Source organism: Ischnura elegans, chromosome 8, assembly GCF_921293095.1.
Source record: "Ischnura elegans chromosome 8, ioIscEleg1.1, whole genome shotgun sequence".
NCBI classification, from domain to species: domain Eukaryota; kingdom Metazoa; phylum Arthropoda; class Insecta; order Odonata; family Coenagrionidae; genus Ischnura; species Ischnura elegans.
In genome coordinates this window covers 11,082,254-11,103,112 of record NC_060253.1, presented here as the reverse complement: position 1 = coordinate 11,103,112, position 20,859 = coordinate 11,082,254, and the positions used below count along the sequence as shown (strand labels likewise).

General features: G+C 37.9%; 1 long non-coding RNA gene across 1 annotated transcript; it reads right to left on the bottom strand.

The window, feature by feature from the left end:
* Positions 1-1,895: 1,895 nt before the first annotated feature.
* Positions 1,896-7,898, bottom strand: LOC124164546. The gene is made up of 3 exons (XR_006866061.1): positions 7,703-7,898; positions 6,852-7,084; positions 1,896-2,125 (listed from the first exon to the last, which is right to left on the bottom strand). It is a non-coding gene; the product is annotated as an uncharacterized LOC124164546 (long non-coding RNA).
* Between the last annotated feature and the right edge of the window lie 12,961 nt (positions 7,899-20,859).

Below are 20,859 nucleotides of genomic sequence, written 5' to 3'. Positions count from 1 at the left end.
GAATTAGTCCAATACATTATAACATAACAAAGTTACCGCTGGACTGGAAAATTGCAAGCGTTACAACGATATTCAAAAAGGGAAATAGACATGACGCAGGAATCAACCGTCCAATTTCATTAACCTCGAATATAGACAAGATTCTTGAGCATATCGTCGTGAGCAATATCATGACTTTCTTGGACAGAGGTAACTTCCTCCGTGACTGTCAGCACGGATTCCGAGAAGGTAGTTTATGCGAAACACGGCTCGCGCTCTTTCTTCACGATGTTCTAAAATCTGGTGAGTCGAAAAGACAATTTGATGCACTATTTTAAGATTTGATGAAAGCTTTCGACACGGTACCTCACAACAAACTTTTATAAATATTACAGTCATGCCGAATAAACGAAACAATGGTAAACTGAATTCACGACTTTCTCAGTGATCGTACTAAAAAAGTAGCTCATGACGTAATTAGCTCTGGCGTAGTAAAAGTTACATCATGTGTTGATAACACTCCCGCATTAGCAATAAAATACGGTTATCTATCGCGAAATTAGTGATCACTCTGACTATGAAATTCTATCATCTGACTTAAACAACGTTCATTTGTGGAGCCAAGAGTGAGAACTCGAAGGTAACCTGAGCAAATGCATGACGGTACATTTCTTACGGAAATCGTCAAACTATAACCATGTTTATGCAGTGGATGGTACCAACATAAAGGCATTAGAAGAAGTAAAGTACCTGGGAGTTACGTCGATCCCCTCGTGGGGAACACATATAGGGAATATTTGCGGCATTTCAATGAAGAAAACAGGATTCGTTAAGCGTATTATGGGGAGATTTTCGGATGAGAAAGTGAAAGAAAGGTGCTATTTCCCTCTCGTCTAACCGTACCTTGAAAATGCAGCGAGCGTATGGAATCGGGTGTAGAAAGACTTAATCCGAAAACTGAAGAAAATACAAAGGAAGGCTGCCGGTTTCATTACAAACTGCTACGGGCGTACAGACAGCGTTACCCAGATGTTAAGCGAATTAGGCTGAGAGCCGCTGGAGAATCGTAGGGTTTGCGTTAGGCTTCTACTGCGTGAACAATGTAAAATCTTTAAGAGCGATACGGAGAACATATTATTAGAATTCGTTTTTCCCCCGAACCATAAAGGACTTTAATAAACGCTAGTCCAAAACTTCGTTAGGGCACTTTATTTTTATGTGTAAACGGATCCTAATCCCTACACTAAATCCTAAATCCTAACACCCCCTCCCACGCGCCTTTTAGGCGGCTTGCGGGGTATTATTTAGATAATGATGAACACTTCTTCATGTTTGAAAAACCTGTTCTTTTTGTTATAGCCTAGCCAATAAGGCTCAGGTCATTGAGATAATTTACAAAATATATTTGAATTCAATGGCGGGGAAGAGTTCCCACAAGTTATCATTGCCAAATCAATTGTTTTATGGTAACACGCCCGTTTTCAGGAAATAATAGAGCATTTATTAGGCGATGGAATCATGTATGCTCTCAACTATAGGATTTGATAATTCCAGAATAAAAGATTGACAATATGCAGCTGAAAAAAAGTAGAAGGGAAATACATGGTGCCTAATGGGCGTAAGATGAAATTTAGAATGATTTAATTAGGTAGGTTTTACGCTATTTCAAATTGGAATTTTAAGTATTTCATGTTATCGTAATTTGCCTGGGTCGCGAAGAAGTTTCTTTCAGAAACATGTGGCAGATATTAACTTCGATATTGTGAATCTTGGATTAATTTTATCTCGAGCAAGATACCTTACATGACATTCTATAATGGCCTGATGTCCATTGAAGAATTACTAATTAAATGTTAATTCAAACGTCTGAAAGGAAGTTACCTTAAATTTTAGGATGAACTAGAGCTCAGGTAGTATGAGAATCATAGAAGACTATTTGAGATTATAATTTGATGAAAACAAAGATTTCTCCTCATTCGTCCGCCTTCCCAATTCGTCCGCTCATTCCAGGAACACACCGACTAATCTCCTTCCCCCAACACCATCATAAGCCACGCTGTCCTGGACTTGGGCCACATATGTTCTCTCGGCTGGACATGGGGAGATAGCAGGTACACTTTGGCGACCACTGACTCGGATGCAGGATCTGGAGAAGAGAGAAGTTAGAAAATGATAGGTGGCTCTGCTCCGCAAGCCATCCCATTCTTTTGGACGCTAAGTGCAATTTTAATCTATTGCATGGATCGTATGAGTAGTCAATCTGTATCAACAGTCATCTGAGAATATAAGTTGTCCGTTTAAGACGAGTAGCAAGCCTCATTAGCAAGATCACGGCCATTGATTCTCTCGCTTAGTGAGAACTATGGAGTGACAACAACGAAACTTGATGAATGGGAATTGAAATTTCTTGTCCTTTATGCCGATAAAAGAGAATTTTTTTAAAATTCAACTGAGTCTAAAGATTAGACGCATTCCATAAGACGCACCTAAAACAAAGTTACAGTCAAAGCAATTAAAAGTCACCAAGCAAAAAAATGAAATTCAGGCGATCCTTAAAACAATCGAAATATTATGCTTCTCTGTTTTGGGACGAATATGGCGAGTTACTTTTTGAATTCATTCTGGCGGGTTTAACGATAAATGCAAGTGATAAGTGTAAAAAAAACAAGCTGTTTGCGCGGATCCATTCAAAATAAAATGAGAGACGTGCTGAATTCTGTAAGTGTTCTGATGCATGACAATGCCCGTCCTCTAAGCGCTGGTGCACCCTAACTGTTCTTTGAGTTTCAATGGGACTTTTACGACCACCTTCTGTGCAATAATTAACTGGTAATTTTTGACTTTCATATTTCGACGGAGTGACGATTTGGCTAGGAAAAAGCGTTTGAAAGCGAACGATTAGATTCAGGATGCCGGCATTCGCAGCAACGATCTATGAAGAACATCAATCGCCTGGGCGGTAACGCCGAAAGTTAAGCAAAAGAATACTTATATTAAGCAATGAAATGATTTTTAATCAATGGCTTCGTCTTTTAATCATGACCCATTGGAGATAGAAAAAAAGCTGCCCTCGGATATGAGAAAGAACATACAAAAAATAATTAAAAAATACTCGGGCCCAGAACATTAACTCAAATCAGGAAGATCAAAAAAAAGATAGGAAATGCTGAACACGCATGAAAGATATTCAGGCTTAAAATATTAGCCATTATTTTTAAACTATTTATACTCGAGGTGGTTGGTTTCCCAGGGGATCAGAAGGCTACAAATCTCGTCACCTACCGCCATCCCCACGACCTCCACCCAGGTATAAAAATTATGCTATAATATTACATATTAAGCGGTGATAATAATAAGTAATTTATTGCAGTTCTTGGTACCACAGTTCATGCTACGAAAATTCATTGACATTCGAATGGAAGTTAATCACTTGATATTTTATAGTTCAGTTGAGCCATTAAAGCTTACCATAATAATCGAGTTAGGACTTATTATTGGAAATGTTTATCACATGTTTCTTACGTTTGATTTCTTTCGTGGACCTTCGATAACCTCTAATGATTAAGAACTTCTCCTTGTTGTTTGTCTGTGGTAATAGGATACATAAAAACGTGGACGGAAATGTGTTAAGTATTAACTTAAGAATTCACCGCCAAACCAACCTAATTGTGAAGGCGATAGAACAGAAAATAATGCATTTTCTAATTCTTCTACATCAACCTAATTCTGTTTTCTAACACTTTTAGGGTGTTTGGCAGGGGATGATTAATTACCAACTGGTAGCATGTAAGAGGACCACCGCATGCACACCGCATGGCCATAGTAATATTACGCATAACAGCATAATATACATACGTCCATACTCATGTTTTTTGGTTCATTTATTCACGTTTAACTCCTATTTGTAAATTCATTGCTTTAACACAGTTAAATTAAAATAAGAGCTCACTCAGCGACTATTCGCCGTAAAGCGAACCTTGTGACCTAAGTATGTGACGTCACGAGAAGAATGTAGAGGGTCTCTTTTGTGGCGCCTTGACTCCCCTTTCCCCATCACCTCTCTTTCTCCTTCAATACCTACCCTTAACAACCAGGTGTCCACCATACGACGCGCCAACCGAACCTCTCCCGAACGCCTTCGCGATACACTTTGACTCGAAATCGGGCCAACAATTTTGACTCTGCCTTGAGCTATGTGTGCACGGCAAACTCCCCTTACATCCTTAGTGATTCATCGCCCTCCATTACCTCCCAGGACTGTTAGTAGGAAGCATTGCATCACTTTGGTTTTCCTCCTCATTCTAAGATGCCTAGTTAAGTTTTAGACTCGCAGCAGTTCGGTTGGAGGTGGATCCTCCTTCGCAGAAGTGAACGGGTAATTCATATTCTCGTATATGACCTATCAATACATGATAATCTACAAATTTAAACATACTTGTTGATAATTTTGTCCAAGAATGATACATTCTTTGGCATTATGATTTGGTCACAATTATAGGAGTTTTTGTGACCACATTTTTCGCTTAGACTTCATGTTCCTTCCGAGTATAATAATTAAGAACTTTTACTTTCATCAGTGCCGAATTTTTAGTGCCATAGCTGAAAGATATATCTTTTTTATTTACAGTTTACGAAAGGTTGAGTGAACAATTCAATAATTCCAGTAGATGACACTGCAATCCTAAAATCAAGGTGTCAACTATCTCTTCAAGCCATTTCCTCAACGCTTGGATTATTATCATAGGTTATTCATTATCATGGAAGCAGTGTTCATGTCTCATGGAATTATGTGAAGTTACCTGAATGTGTTACTCTACCCATTGAGTGAGTGTTCATTCAGCTAAAGAGTGAAATGAATGTGTCTAGTGTTCATTGTCAGTGTTGTGTTCACTGTGAAGTGGAGGTGAAATATAAGTATTTTGGAGAATCGCTGTAGTAAAGCTGAGCTCTGTCGACGATGGACCCGGCAGCAAATAAAAGGTAGGGAGTCTTCTCCTCTTGCAGCTTGATTCAACATGGAGGTTAAACAGTTTTTGGGGAAAATAATTTTTTCAAATTGATTTAGCCTTATTTTTTCCTGATAAGAAGGAAAATTCTTTGACCTAATTCGTGGGGTCTCTTTGTAAATGAAATATACTCTTTGAATGTTGGAGCTATAGTTTTTGTAGTACAGCGGGGTAAATAAAAAAGGATTTTCAGATTAGTTCAATAGGTATTAAATGCTATTATTGCTCTTTCGGTATCGCATGACCCGGCCACATATTTTCACATGCTCGACTTAGTTAATTCTACGATACGTTGGAATGAATATAATACTCTGATAAATTAATTTTGTACCCGATAATCTTAGTCACTGATACGCCATTCCTAACAGTTTTACTCTATGAAAGTGTCTGAAATTTCTAGCAGTGTCGTGAGGACAAAGTTCTCAAACAGTATTTGTTCCTTGAAACAAGGTAATATAAAAAAGAACAACTGAATCATCTCATCATGAATGGACGGAGACCACCCGGCTGGAAGCTCGAAAATCCCTTTTCGAATATATTCGCCCGGAAAAGCGTCAGCTTTTACATAACTGAATCACCTCTTTGGAAATGTGTGTTAAGGGAGATAGGTGTTTGTTTGGGAGAAGTACATAAGCTACTGTTCCACTTCCCACTGCACTGTTAACGCGTGTCAGTTCAAACCTACGTGAAGCACAAACCGTTTAAGGCAGGGAATGCGGATTTGACCGATTCTTATCCAATGACACCCCTAATGGTGAAGGCTGGATTCTTTTATGAGTTTTAAGATTTTAAGTTTTTTTCCATCTCTAACCTATATAACATGGCATAAAAAGACGCACCATTATCGCTTGCCCGAATTTATCTTCTAAATTATGGTTATATTCTTGGCTCTATCTTTTTAATCGACATATTACTTCCTAAACTAGCTATTTTACTTGAAATAATCTAACGCTATTCTTTCGCGTTTTTCAGGGTGTATACCTTCAATTTTAGCCTTGCATACCGAGTGTCTAAACTTCAGACACAACAGAAGCCATAAGTACTAACTCAATATTTTTGCCCCATTTGCTTCTTTTACTTGTTCATCAAAGATAAATTCCTCCCCATATTTTTCCTTCGTTATGTAGTTTACCGAAAAATCGAAATCTTTTGAGAGCTGAAGTAAATCACGAGACCTTTCCTGTTGTACTGCCATAACTCGTGAGTTGCGCCAGAATATTCAAGTATCTTGACTGAATATTTTGTCGGCTTATCTCATGTCTAATAGTTATGAGGCAGACGAAGGATCTCTCCCCAGCTTTTGTTGACTACGACCATAATTATTAAATTACACAATAATAATCAGCATACCTCGCTTGCAAAGTCTGAATTACACATTAAGAAGTATTACCATTCAGTAACGCGTCTATTAAAATGTAGGAACTCAATAAGTAAGTATTTATCAATTGATATTTCATTGAAGTAGAGGTGACCATGCTAATACCAATGAACTTGGCTTTTGCTGAAGCGGAAATTCATTGATTATATCCGTACAGCTTTTTCATGAAATTTGCAAGAATGTTAGTGTCGAATCATTGCTGCTTCGATGATCTGTCACGAAATCTCCATCACTTAACCTCTCTAAACAGAGAACATCTGATAGGCATGCCTGGTGGCGCCTAAAATCCGCATTAATTCTAATTAACCTTGGTTTTATTTCGGGGAAAAAAAAAACAAAAATGTGTATTAATTTTAAATATGTTCAAAGCAACTCAAGATGCCAGTTTTTATGCCTTCACTGAAGAATAAAATTTGCCATATAAAAGATAATTAATTTTAGTTGTTTGCCAAATGATTTATTCTAATGATGAAATCATAAAGACTTACCTTGAGTAAGACTCGACGATGTAGACCAAGAATGTTGACAATCTTCACGGAAAGAAATGAAATTTATCTGTTCGTTCTTATGCTCTCCTTGAAGTAGATACTTTCGCAGGTGACTTATATCTTCAGTTGGTTCGTAATGAACCATTTAGCAATGTCTTTGTATAAAGTTGACGGCATCAGGTTTCTCCACCCGGATATGGCTTAAGTTGAGCTTGGCTAACATGGAAACGAATCTGCGAATGACCAGAATAAATAAATACTACTATGTGATTTTTATAATTCAATCAAGAGTTATTAATTTCATCGGCGTGCCCATGAAAGTATAATGACATAATTATTCAGGCTTAACAACACTATTTTGAGGCCAAGAAAGGTGTGATAGCTGACAACTAACGCCATTATGAATGAAAAAATGTAAAAGTGAGCATCAATAGAATATTTCCGTTTCATGGAATCTTTTCCACCGAAATACTACGTAGATTCCAAGTAGTATTAATCTAAGCAATGCATACGACCTTGATTGAATCGTAGCTATTATTGTTCAGTGTGGTTTTTATATTTAAATCGTAGATAAATTTGAAAACTCGTTGACAATAATTGGATCGTAAAGTAGACAATTTTTATGCACTAAAGAGAACACATAAATACTTATCCCTATGTACTAATCGCATAGTGTGATGAGCAATGCTCTTATCGTTTGTGAACTCACTACATATCTCCGCTATTCACTGTCGTATGCAGACATTTTACATGATGAGCTATGTGAGTGACATATTTATGGGTAAGGATAATCGTGATTAAAATTACCTTCTCTGTTCAATATTTCATAAAAATTACATGTCCTCACTTACCTCAGTCAATACCGCCGTATTTCTTCTTAGTATTTCTGTTGATATGTAGCTTGTAGTAATCGGTCTCCATCCTCGTTTCCGCATAATGAGACGGCGACTTCAACGAACGGAGGAACGGCTGAAGCAGTCCAGGAAATTAATTTAACAAATTTAAAACATATAGAAGAGTGACTCGCCGAAAGGACGGTTGGTGAAGAAATGGGGTGTGCTTTCTTCGTAAGCAGGGGGAAGGGGAGGTGCTGCTTTGCGGGCCACAGTTGAATGCGGACCGTTGACACCCTGCTATACTGTTTTTCGTAATACGATGACGTGTTTTGCAAACGTAGCTAATGACCTTCGCAGATGAATAGAATATTCTGGAACATTGATCACGTGTGTTTCGACCGTTGGACGCTTGAGAATTTCCGCGCTATTTTTCTATAACAGCGGCACATAATGAACGAATCTCATTGGTTAATCGTATTAATGATTTTCCGCGCGATATATATTGTATTTTTTATAATGTTTAACAAGACTGTATTTATTGATTTATTTTATAGGATAAAATCTCAAATGACCTTTACGATATCCAGCGTTTTTTTAAAGATTTATCGTTGCCTAAATAAATAAATCGGTTCGAATTTATCGTGACGTCACAGGCACACGTGACATGGCTGACGGAGTGTCGGAACATCCCCTCCCACTTTTTCTGGACTTCAGTTCGCGGCAAGTTCTCTTGGGGTTAAGAGGTGAGTACCATAACTTCTTCTTTGGTGAATCCTTTTCATATTATTTTCAATGCACTTTAAATTTATTCTCTGAAGTGTAGGATAAAGGTAAGGAAGGTAAACTCGGATGGGAATCTCTGTCGGACCGTAGATTGAAAAATAGACTAAACCTTTTGGATAAATTCAAGAGCAGTGTCTTTTCTGACGAAGTTAACCATATCTTGCGGACGCCAACGTACTACGGAAGATCAGATCATATAAATAAAATAAGAGAGATAGATTGCAGAACAGACAGATTCCGAATGTCATTTTTTCCACGATCAATAAGAGATTATAACGGCAGCAATAGAACGCGTAAATAGATTGCATGACTTGTAGTGTAGCCTACTAACCTATGTAAAACTTACTGCATGTTTCTGAATTTCTATTCTATATTCTATTTCTAACAGCATATAGTAGTATAGTTTGTTATTATACGGGACGTTTCTTGGACGGTGTGGTGTGCATGTGGGAGTCCAAATGCATGCTGCATGCTGGTGATTGATCACCCCCTGCCAAACACCCTTGAGGTGGCTCGCAGGGTAATTTGTAGATGTAGATAGATGTAGATACTTCGCAAATACAATGTCTTAAACCTCATTCAGTTATCGCGATATTGGTGGTGTATATTTTGAGTGACAGTATTTATTACGCCAGCTGTCTTCACATTCCACCTTTTATTACCACGTGTGAAATGTGCCTAAAAGTTAATATTAGTGTCAAAGTAGTTTTTTTTAAGAGCGCTAGTGATAGGGAAATACCCTGGCCGATTAATACCGTCCTGTTTTTACTCATTGTCTTGTGACCTAGGAATTATAATTTTACAGTTTTCGTGAAAATTATATCGGCAATGGACTAAATCCCGCACTTGGTTTGTTGCAAGAGTGAATATTCGATCATAAGACTCGGTACGTAATATTTGTTTCCGAGTGTAATAAGTTTAAATTGTGATGTTTGCATTCCATCATGAAGTGCCGACTTTTGAAATGAGTAAGTAACCTGTGAGTAGTTTAATCTTTACATTTATCGTGTTTATTAGAACATCAAAGATAACGGCTCGATTGCAGGAATTACGATCCTTACGGCAATCCGGTAGCTTGCTTCTAGTACTTCAGCAGATAAGTTACTTTTTGACGAAGGTTAAAGTGATGACTTTATCTCAGTGACTGTAAATATAAGGTATTAACATTAGACGTGGAACAGTGTATTTTATGCCAGCCACGCTGTTTCTATATTGATTGTGAGAGAAACTGAAATTTCAAAATGAAGCTCCCATCCGCGAGTTCCTCAGTTGTTAGCCAGGATCCTTTATTCACCCTTCAAAATGTTTAAAATAATTGGTTTACCTCAATGGCGAGTTACTCCACATAATTAAAGTTGAAACAAGGCATTTCAAAAAGTGCTTGATATTTGAACCTAGGAAATTGCAACCAACTTAGTCCGTTAAGAAATGCATCTGACACTCAGAAACCGCTCCGCAATTATTGGTCATATAATTTTATGATGAGGAAAAGTAATATAATATTGGCGATCATAATTGGATTTGCAGCTCTTTACTTTGAACTTTCTTAGTCCACTTATTTCACCTTTGTGGTCGTTTGGTATGTTACTTTGTTTAAGTCATTAATTTTACCATAATCCTTAAGTTATGCTCCATGTAAAGTGTGAACCTTTATTGCGTGAATATTGCTAGCCTTTAACGCGAACTTTTTATTTTCAGGTCCTCGATTGAATTAGGGGTGGCGGATCAGTTCCGTGAAACGGTTGGGGTTAAATGGGGCATTACGATGAGGTTTCAAGGAAGAGGAAGACTGAAGAAATATGGTGAGTCAATATCATTCACTTCATTTGATAGGCCTTTGAATGTTCCCATACACAGATCTTATGCACGTCTTTGTCTCTATTAGTACCATTAGCTCATTAAGATCTAAATCCTGCGTGGTGCGCAAGATGTAACTTATTTTGTGATAATGTTTAGGACGATATTTCATCATTTCCTATTTTATAGTAGTGTTTTATGCTACGAATTCTCAGCTGTTTACTGGTATGATTATTCGTGACTATGAAGGCGACTAGGAGGAATTAAAGCAGTTATAATTTTACGTAGTTCGGGTGAATTTTGAGAGGTTCATTTTAGCATTTAAACATGTCACGGTCTCTCAAATGCTCTTTCATTTCCTTCATTTTTGGTTTCTTAAATACGAAATCAGTCGTCTTACTTTTCCGCTCTTAATAACCACTTGTCATTCGAGGATTGACTTCATTAGACCATCAAGATCAGTTTTTCAAGATACGTTCGATTACAATGGTGTGTATTCTACTTTAAGCATTGACTAGGCTTTCTTTTCTCTCCCACTCTTCTGAGGAATCCCGCAGTCCTCACTCGAACGATCCCTTTAATTTTCATACAGCCGAATATCCATAAGTTTCTCCGCTGCTGTTATTGCCCATGAGTCATTGCCATAGAGAAGCATACTCGAATTTTACGTTCTTATAAAAAGTTTCCAAACTTCATGATAACATTTCCTGCTTTTATAAGCAAATTGATGCTTTATTTTTCTGAAAAGTATTTTTGCCCTGGGCTGATCTACTGATTATTTCTCTTTTGTTTCTACACTTGCTTATTCTGCCTCCGAAGCATATATACTGGTCGACCTCTTCCGATGTTTCTTTCCCTAGTATTATACTATTCTTAACTTATTGTCGTTTTCTACTCTCTAATATTTGATGGTGATTTTCAGATGGCATTGGTCTTTGTTCTACCCATCTTCAATCGACTCTTTTTCAATTTTGTAAATATTTCAAGCGTGTGCTGATTTCTCCTCGGTGATAATCATAAATGTAAACTCCCAATTTGTTTCTGTAATCGGTGCCCTTTAAGTATTAAACTATGAAAATTCCGGGAGGATTAACACAGCCTCAGATGACTTGACTTTGCTCCTGATTTTTGATAGCTGGACCTTACAAAGTATCACCCCTACTTGTTTTTTTAATGTATTGTGGATCTTTCATACATTTGTTCAGCATTGCTAATTAACTTCGTTCAAAATTATAAGCATTGAATTTCAATCCACACTACTGATACGTCAAATTATTTAAGGAAGAAAAAGACTAAAGGAATGTGGTGAGAAACTTTTCGTCCTCTTCCAATGTTTTTTTACCCTAGTTAAATGCCATTCTTTTGCCACACTAATATTTAATAATCGATATCCATTTAAATTGATTTCCTACGTAGTCGCCCTCCTATACACGTCTCATACAGATATGCAATACATGTCTTCAGTTTTATTAGTCTTCAGTCATAAGTTCTTTGTTTTTTTCACTTACGGTATTCATCTAACGTTCATTAATTTGAAGAGGTTCGCCTAGCCAGCCTCTACTTTTCCATGCAAACGATGTTTTTATATTCCTCGACCATGTTTCTCTGGCCTCCCTGGCTTTATGTCAAAATCCTTCCTTATTCTCCTTTGATACTCCACAGCTTAAGTATTCTTGTACTTAAGTGGTGCTTTCAGTTAGATTCGAGACTTTTTGCGTGATCCATTCAGATGATTTTCCTTCTGCCAAGAACAACTTCAGCTGCTTCCAATAGCCCACTGATAACGTGTTTCTGACTCTCTTCTTCTGATTTCTCGGTCACATGCGATGCTACTTTGGTCTACTCTGCGTCCTGAAATTACACGTGATACCGAGTTTTCTTAAATTTCTACTTACCAAATGCTTTTCACCGCTTTATTCAGTTTTTAATTTTTTTATTTCGGGTGAAATAGCATTGTCGCTGATGAGAGTCTTAGGGTAACTTTTACCGTCAATTTTCTAGTTCCTCAATTGTTTTATTTTCGCTATCGTATCATCCCTGAATCGTTTTTTCCTTAGAATCGCTTCGCCTGGGCTGTTCTACAGATTATTTCTCTCTTGTTTTTACACCTGGTTATTCTGCTTCCGAAATATTTAAACTGACCGACCTATTCCAATGTTTGTTTCCCTGGTTTTATGCTATTCTTGACTCCCTGTTTTTTACTACGCTGTACTATTTTACGGTGACAATGTTTCTGACTCACTTACTCTGATTTCTCGGCCATATCCGATGCTATTTTGTTCTCCTCTACCTCCTGAAATTACACTTGATACCGATTTTTCTGAATTATCTGCTTACCAAATACTTTTCACATTTTCTTAAGTTTTTATTTTATTATTTTGGGTGACATGACATCTCTAATGAGACTCTAGTCTCGGTCGTTTTAAGCCTTAGGGTAACTTTTGCCGTCCCTTTTATAGTCGCTGAATCGTTTCATCTTTGAAGAATTTAATCAACTTAGAATCTATCAAGTCCACTATCACTTTCCTTATCTTCTTCGACTGTGATCATTTTTATTTTGCATTCGCAACCGTTAGCTTGTGTTCTTTGTCAGGCTTTCATTTTGGATACATCATCCCTGTTTCTCGGCTTTCCATCCATCTTAAACATCGTCAGTGATGGTATTAAATTCACCGAGATTAATTACATTTTCTTCACCTCTAATCTGCATGATTATTCCCGCGGTATCTTGATTCACTTACTCCACTTCTGCATTTCTTAGCAATTTCTTAGGTTTAGAAACATTCGGAGATGCAGTAGTAATGGGCTTTGCTTTATATCTTAACCATTACCTACCTTTCATCTTACATTTGGTGGCTTTTTAATTGGCGCTTTTGATAAGCATTATACTTATTCCAGCATTAATATGTAGCGATCCCTCGTGTATTAGTCTGTAGCTTACACTCCACAAGTCTCCCACTTCAGGCAACTGTATTTCGCCGATTCGTAGCTATGACATAAAGTGATAGACGTGGTGGTCGACCCTTCCCTTCTACGTCACAGTATTTTAGCCATTTAATTGATATTACGGCGCCTGTAGTGAGAAAAGTATCGATTTTTTTGATAATGCTCTCGGATGTTTCGTTAAAATGCTTTTTATCATTTCTTCCGTTAGGGTGTAGCGAAGTTCAACCTAATAATACTTAACAGCCCCACTAACAATGTGATAGCGATAATCACTATGCCAATGAAAAAAAAGGCTATGTCACTGCCTCAATTTTTGAGTGGCCCTAACATTTCCCGACGAATGATGGTCGCCATTTCAAGTGAATCAGAGGAAGTAGGAATTTTTGTTCTTATATATTTATTGGTATTCGTTTCAGGGGGGGAATGGGAGTTGGAGGTTAGAGGAGTAGGTTGTTGAGTGTTTTTCGGAATTACGGTTTGACAAGTACGAATTAATTGAAGGCCGATGTCTCTGTTAAGATTGCTCCTCTCCTCATTTTTATTTCAATGGCTTCTCTGACGAGTCTTTATTTAATGCCTTTCACATAGGGGACAATTTCTGTTCCTTTAGGGTCGATTGCGTGGCCCAGCGCTGCGTGTTCGGCTGCCGTGGACTTGGTTGACTACCCCATGTAATTGCTCTCTCGTGTTCCTCCTGGCATGTTCTAACTGATCTGCGAATGTAGTTCTTCCTACAGGTTTGACATGGGATCCGTTAGACTCCTTTGACTTGTAGTAAAGCTCTGTTCTTGAGGGTTTAAAGAGATTTTTTATCTGCACGTGAGGAGAGAAGATTGTTATCATCTGACATGTTCTTAGGATATTTACAAATCTGTGCGTGGTCCCCTTTATTTGCAGTAGACTTCCTTTCGGTCTCTGAGGTTATTTGTTGTGGAGTTCGCTGCTTCTGCTGTCTCTCCTTTGCTTTGATCTACCAATATGCCATAACTTTTATTTGTTACTCTCATATCAAGAGCAGTATTCACTGCATCGAGGTCTTTCAATTCAAACATAATCAGAAGTTTACTTTTGTGCACAACAAGCCTTTTTAACACAATCATTGCCAAAAACAGAAATACAAATATCGCAACAACAAGAATACAGGTCCCTCTCACCTTTTTATGATCACATGGTTCTCATTCAATTGACGTGGAACAGAATATCATTCGTCATTCCATTCGTTAGACGATTATTTTTAGAACACACAAAGCCTTTTTTTAACTCGCAATTCTCCTGCAATATTCTTATCCGCTGGTTGCGTCTTATTTCAGTGCTCCATTTAGAAATGCCGTCTTAATGTCTCAGTGGCCCATATGCCAGCCAAAGTGAGCTGATAGATCAATTAGTTCCATCAACGCTGAGTTCTTAACCTTTGCAAAAAAAAGTCGCAAAAACGATACATCAACACCGTTTTTTTTGGCAAACCATTGGCCGCTTATATTGCCTTTTACGTAATCCTATTACCCATGCTATCACTTTTATCCGAAATACCAATTTACAATCCACTTGCTTATTACTACGAGTGCCCAAGTATCCTTTGCCTTCAGGGAATTTGACTCTCCATGCCTATCATGCACCCAATTTCCTCCTTCCTTAGAAGACAGAGCCTGATAAAAGAACTCTGGCTCCACACTTGTACTCTTGAGTTTTCAATTGAATGTAGACACCCACGAGCCCCACTTAACTGATGGAGCCGGGTCGGTGAAAAATCGGAATTAATGTCAGCAAATGGAATGCACTGAGGAAGAGCCTCTGGAGTGTTTTCTTTCGGACTCCGTGGCGAATAATTTCTTCTCTTTAGATTTTCGTTTCTTTAGATAGTATTTGTACTCACCGTTTATGTATAACTACTACTATAAACTTTGCGTTGTAGATATAGATATATATTATATCTCCTGCTCTAGGATCATCAAAACTATTTCAACTAAGAATACATCGTATAAGAAGACATGGAACATATCTCATCAACTAAGAATATATCGTACGAAAGAATACAGACTAAGAATACATTATTTATTGCGTGCTGTCGATACTAAGCGTTATAATTTTACTCAATCGAGAACTGATAGATATTAGTCGCATGCACACGATGATACAACTATGGCCACTTTCCTTGCTGATTTCCTCTCAGTGAATGAATTTGTTTATAAAAAAAAATAAATGGATGTTTGAAAATTCATATATTCATTATTTTGTAAAAATTTGCTCAGTTAAAAAATCCATTATGAACTTTTTTTGGGTCAACATTATCTACTGCGTTGACGTTAAAAGTATGTATTTTACAAAATAAAAAAAGTATATTCATTACGTATTCGCATCTGATTCTCCACACACTATAAGAATTCTTTAAACGACTCCAACATATCAGGTTTACTCTTTGCGGAAGTACCCAAATACCTTTCTGTCATAATAGTCATTCATCGTCAGTAATATATAGCTTCCCCTCAAATGATTTTTCTTCCATTGGCCAACAGTGATCAGCATGCACAACTTATAATTAATATTTTTTTCCCTTGTCAACATTTCATATCTCCATAGTATCCGTTGGGTTGACAGCATAAGCCAATGTCTTTACTTTAGTCATATCTTGCCTGTTTTGGTGTCTCAGTCTCTGTGCAGCAGTGCCTCAGCATTAGGATTTATTTCTCCTGTTCATTCGAATATTAGCACTGGTAGTGATAAGGCAGACTTGTGGATTCTTATGCTCTATCACACATTTTCCACAGTTACAACCTCCATCTGATAATCACAACGAAATCTTTGGACACAGCTACTAAATCGCCGTTAATAGTACAACCATCATTACGGAAGATTAGGCATCCTTATTTTCACCAAGAACACGAGATATCTTTACTGGATAGCATTACTAACTGACAGCAAGTTAGTGGTTGCTTCTGGGACATACACGACATCGGACATGAGCGATATAAGAGGACCGTTTGGAAATTAAATGGAGACGTTTGTGCTGCCAGCAGCCTTAAGAACTTCATTATTAACATTCAGACCCTCCGTGTCCTTCCTTATGGCACTGATAGCACTCGAATTCAAACTTCTTACAATTAATTTGCTCAAGAGCACTGCATTGACCTACGCGCCCTTTGTCCATTTTTTTACCATTTTTCTTCGCTGCAATGGGCCGCAGGGCAGAAATTTCACGGTTCTGTACTCCACTGGATTGCTACCGGTCACTCTCAGATAACATATTATTCATTAGTTCTTCAATAGTAACTACTTAATTACTATTATCAATGGGCATGGTCAACGGTGCGTAATGATCAGTTAGAATAGATGAATATCCACCTATAATTATCGATATGACCCAATATTAGAAACATTGGTGTCTATATCTTTAAGCCGATGAACAAGATGCATTACTTTCGACAAATAATCGGCCATAGATCGGGTTACTTCCGAATTGCAGTGTCTCTGATATCTGCCTCAACAGTTGTCCTCAATACAAACCCGCGTCAAAGAGATCGCGTTTCGTGCTTCGGTGAGGAACACAGGTTCTAACAGTGTGCAAACGGTTGTACGAGTTAGTCTTTATCTCCATTTATCGGCAATTCATTACCGTCGTTATCGGTTTTGGGATCCACTGCTTTCTATAAGTTCTTGATCTTGAGATAATTCTTTACTAGGAATTTCTATCCTTTTAATGCCTTGCACACTTTTCAATTTAGAGTTCTCGCCAAGGAAAAATTTGTTCCGGCACATTACTTACATTTCACTCTTTCAATCGCACATCCCACAGACATTGAAAGTCTCCAGACTATCTCCAAAATGATGATACTTATGAAAATCTATTTATAGCTTCACTATAGGTATGTTGCCTGGAACCTGTTGGGATTATAAAGGATATTTTTTAATTTTCCATTTGCTTTCTATTTTTTCTGATAACCGTAATTGCGGTAGCCTAGTTATACCTGATGGAAACAAATTAATACGGTGTGACTATGTGTAGGGAGAAGCTATTGAACTGAACATTTTCAATGGCCTTTTTGGTACCTTTCTATAAATATCAATTTTCTCTACCGTATTCTTTAACTAACCTAAAACGGTGTTAATCTTTTACTTCACCCACAGATCCCATTATTTCACATGAACGGTAACTTATAAATACGCCTAATTCACGGTAAATGGTAACTCTCCTGATTGATTTTATCAGTGGCATGGTCATTGGGTCGGGCCAAAGATCTCTCTCTGAGGGAGGAATTTTCAGAGCTCCATCACTAAGAGAAAGAGAACACGTAATCACATCACAACAGTGATGCGGACTGCTGAGAAATTCAATGAAAACAATTCAAGAACAACTATTCCGGAGCAGATTAGGGAACAGACTGAATTACCCGGACACACGGGAGAGCACATAACCACGCAGTGCTGCCGACTTAGAAGACGAAGTAGTTTCTTGGTTACACATGAAATATTTACCACGCCACGAATCAGAACTTCCTTTCTATTTTCTCTGAATTTATGTAAGATGTAAATTAATAGATACCGAGTATTACGATAGTGACTCTCTAGCTCCATAATGATGCATGGTGGGCGCGAAGCAAACCACGGCTTTACAATATTCCATTTTCCGATATCATGTCTACACCACCCTACGTTTTGCCTACGGATTATTTGGATTAAATGGACTACTCGGTGGCCTTTATAATGCATTAGTCCATTGTCCCAAAAGCTTTATTACGTCATATGCAGAATAAGAAATCCATCAATAATATTTCCTTTTGCAAGTACTCACCCAGTGTAGCCTTACATTTGTTATGGTTACCATGGAGATTTTACTCGCGGCCTGATTGGTTGTAGAAATTTACCATCTGATGAGTAGTAACAACTTCTGACTAATAAGTTTCTTTGTAGATCTCATTAGTTGGACTTGTATTTGTGAAGCTTAATTGATTTGATGATAGCGAATCCGCTCATTGATTGGGTTCACTGCTATCACCGGCTCGTTGGCTAAAACTCACCCCTTATAGACTTGTTATCTCCCTCATATACTCACATAGGTTGAATACCGAGTATTACGATAGTGACTCTCTAGCTCCATAATGATGCATGGTGAGCGCGAAGCAAACCACGGCTTCACAATATTCCATTTTCCGATATCATGTCTACACCACCCCTCGTTTTGCCTACGGATTATTTGGATTAAATGGACTACTCGGTGGCCTTAATAATGCATTAGTCCATCTCCCTCATTACCCATTATCTCCCTCATATACTCACATAGGTTGCAACTAATAACCTAAACTTCATCGTCACATAGTATCATATAATGATGAATTTCACCGTCAATTGTACATCAACTTATTCGTTCACTTTTCTGAAATAACATCTGTCCGAAACTGCAGCCAAAGCTCTCTTTAGTTTGTAAAGTTGAGTATGATTCATGAATCCGGAATCAAACCATCATTTTTCCATCCCTTATATTGACTGGTTAAGCGATAGGTTTTCAGGGACCAAAATAGTCATCGCTCACTGATCCATAATTTATTATGAATCTCGCGGTCATTCCCACCGTCCCTTTTTTCATCGCTTATTACGTCACTTTTCGTATCCATAACTCTCATTCAATTAAGATCAAAGATTGGCATTAGAATCTCTGTAAGCGGCCGAGCTTTCTGATTGGCTGATAATTGAGCCAATGAACCCTTTAGTTCGGTCCACGAATAATTCTAAGAGTCACATCCTAAAAAAGCTTGCTTGCCTCCATGAAATCAAATCATGAGCAAACGTTCGAAGTTGGAGTGTTTCCCAACTCCAAACTGGTGCGACCCTCGAAGTATCCTAGAGACGGTTTCTTGACAAAGAAAGTTGCGCATCCCAAACCTAAAACAATAAATACGATACATGTGTGTCAATTTTATTTTTAGAAGAAAAGATAATTCTCGGTAATGACCTACTATCTTCTCCACTGAAATGTAGACAGGCTGCGAATGGAATGCGGTGAAGGTACCCACGTTCACGAACAGGTAGGGCCGTTGGAGTGTTTTCTTTCGGGATCCTTGGCGAGGCTTTTCCTCTTTTTAAGCGCATATTTGGATTCAACGTTCACATAATGAGTAGATGTGGCTTGTTTCACGCGCGTTTGTTTCCATGAATTTTTGGGAGGGTTCGAATCCGAAAAATTATATTTACTTTTTGTACAATAAACATTCTTAACATCATCATATTAGACACAGGTGACTCAAAGAAATGTAACACTGAATTGATTTAAGCTGATTGACACTGAAAAACGACCGAATTTTATAAAATAATGACTATCTTCATTAATGCATTTATTTCTAAGCAGTTTCAATGACTGCTTGTGAGATGAAATAAACTGAGGTTGTATATTCGTGTCATTTAGGCTAATTCGTCCAGTATCAGTTGGGAAAAATGCCTGCTCGTATTAAGTACAATTCTCACTAAATTACCAGGAACAAAATCATACTTTAAATCATCTTAATAACATAAAAGGAGTAACAAAATTAAAAGTAATTGGATTGATTACACTGGGGAACAATTTTTAACTTATTTTTTCTTGACTTCAATATTTTAGCTATTTTAGATTAGAATAGACATGCTGATTTCTAAACTGTAGTTAGTTTCCTTCTAACAGTTTTTCATTATTTCTTGTGAAAGTATGACAACACTCAGCTTGGTTGAGCGTCGTTTACAGGAGGCATCATTTCTCTACCATTGGATGACATTGCGACCTCATGCGACTGTTGCCGGCTGACTGACGTCATAGGAGGCCAGCGACAGGTATAAAGTTGTGTAGTTATTTAGGAGATATTATATATCAGACGCAGGCACACAGTCCAAAGTTAGCTCAATACGCGGGTGGCAATCACATATATTTTACACGTAATTCAAACGCATCGGTAAGCTATACCTTTTAAACATATAAAAGTATTCTGCCGATTGGGGTAGGTTTCCATGGAGTACTTCAGAAGAATTCTGGGTTCTTCCCCCTACTTCAAGTACTGCTCTTCGACTCACTCCCTTTCATTCTATCTAATTATTATATCCTTTTCCTTCCTCTCCATCGTATACCTAACATTGTACCATCTAACTCTGTTTTCAACATCCCCTCCCCACTAAGTACTCGCTCCATCCATACCTTATGTCTCCTCCGAATCTAATATAAAAGATGCCTCTCCTCAACCACCATATCCAGCACTTCGTCGTTCCTCCTCCTCTCCGTCCACCTGTCTCGGTTTCCACCGCGACGTACTTGCCTAGCCGATCAGCTGACGGAATATTTTTAGTTCCGGGGTATTTCCGCGATTCACAGGTCGCGCACGAAAACAGGTTTTAGCGTTCGTTAGCGATATGGTTAACTTCATCAGAAAAGACACTGCTCTTGAATTTATCTAAAAGGTTTATTCTATTTTTCAATCTACGGTCCGACAGAGATTCCCATTCGAGTTTATCTAAGAGGTCAGTTACACTAACAAGACTATCGTAACGACCTTTCACATACCTGGCAGCTCTTCTTTGCACGCGTTCTAACTCTGTTATTAAGCCTTTTTCATGAGGGTCCCAAACACTGGCAGCGTATTCCAAATGTGGTCTAACGAGGGAAAAGTAGCTAATTTCTCTCACTTTGTCGTCGC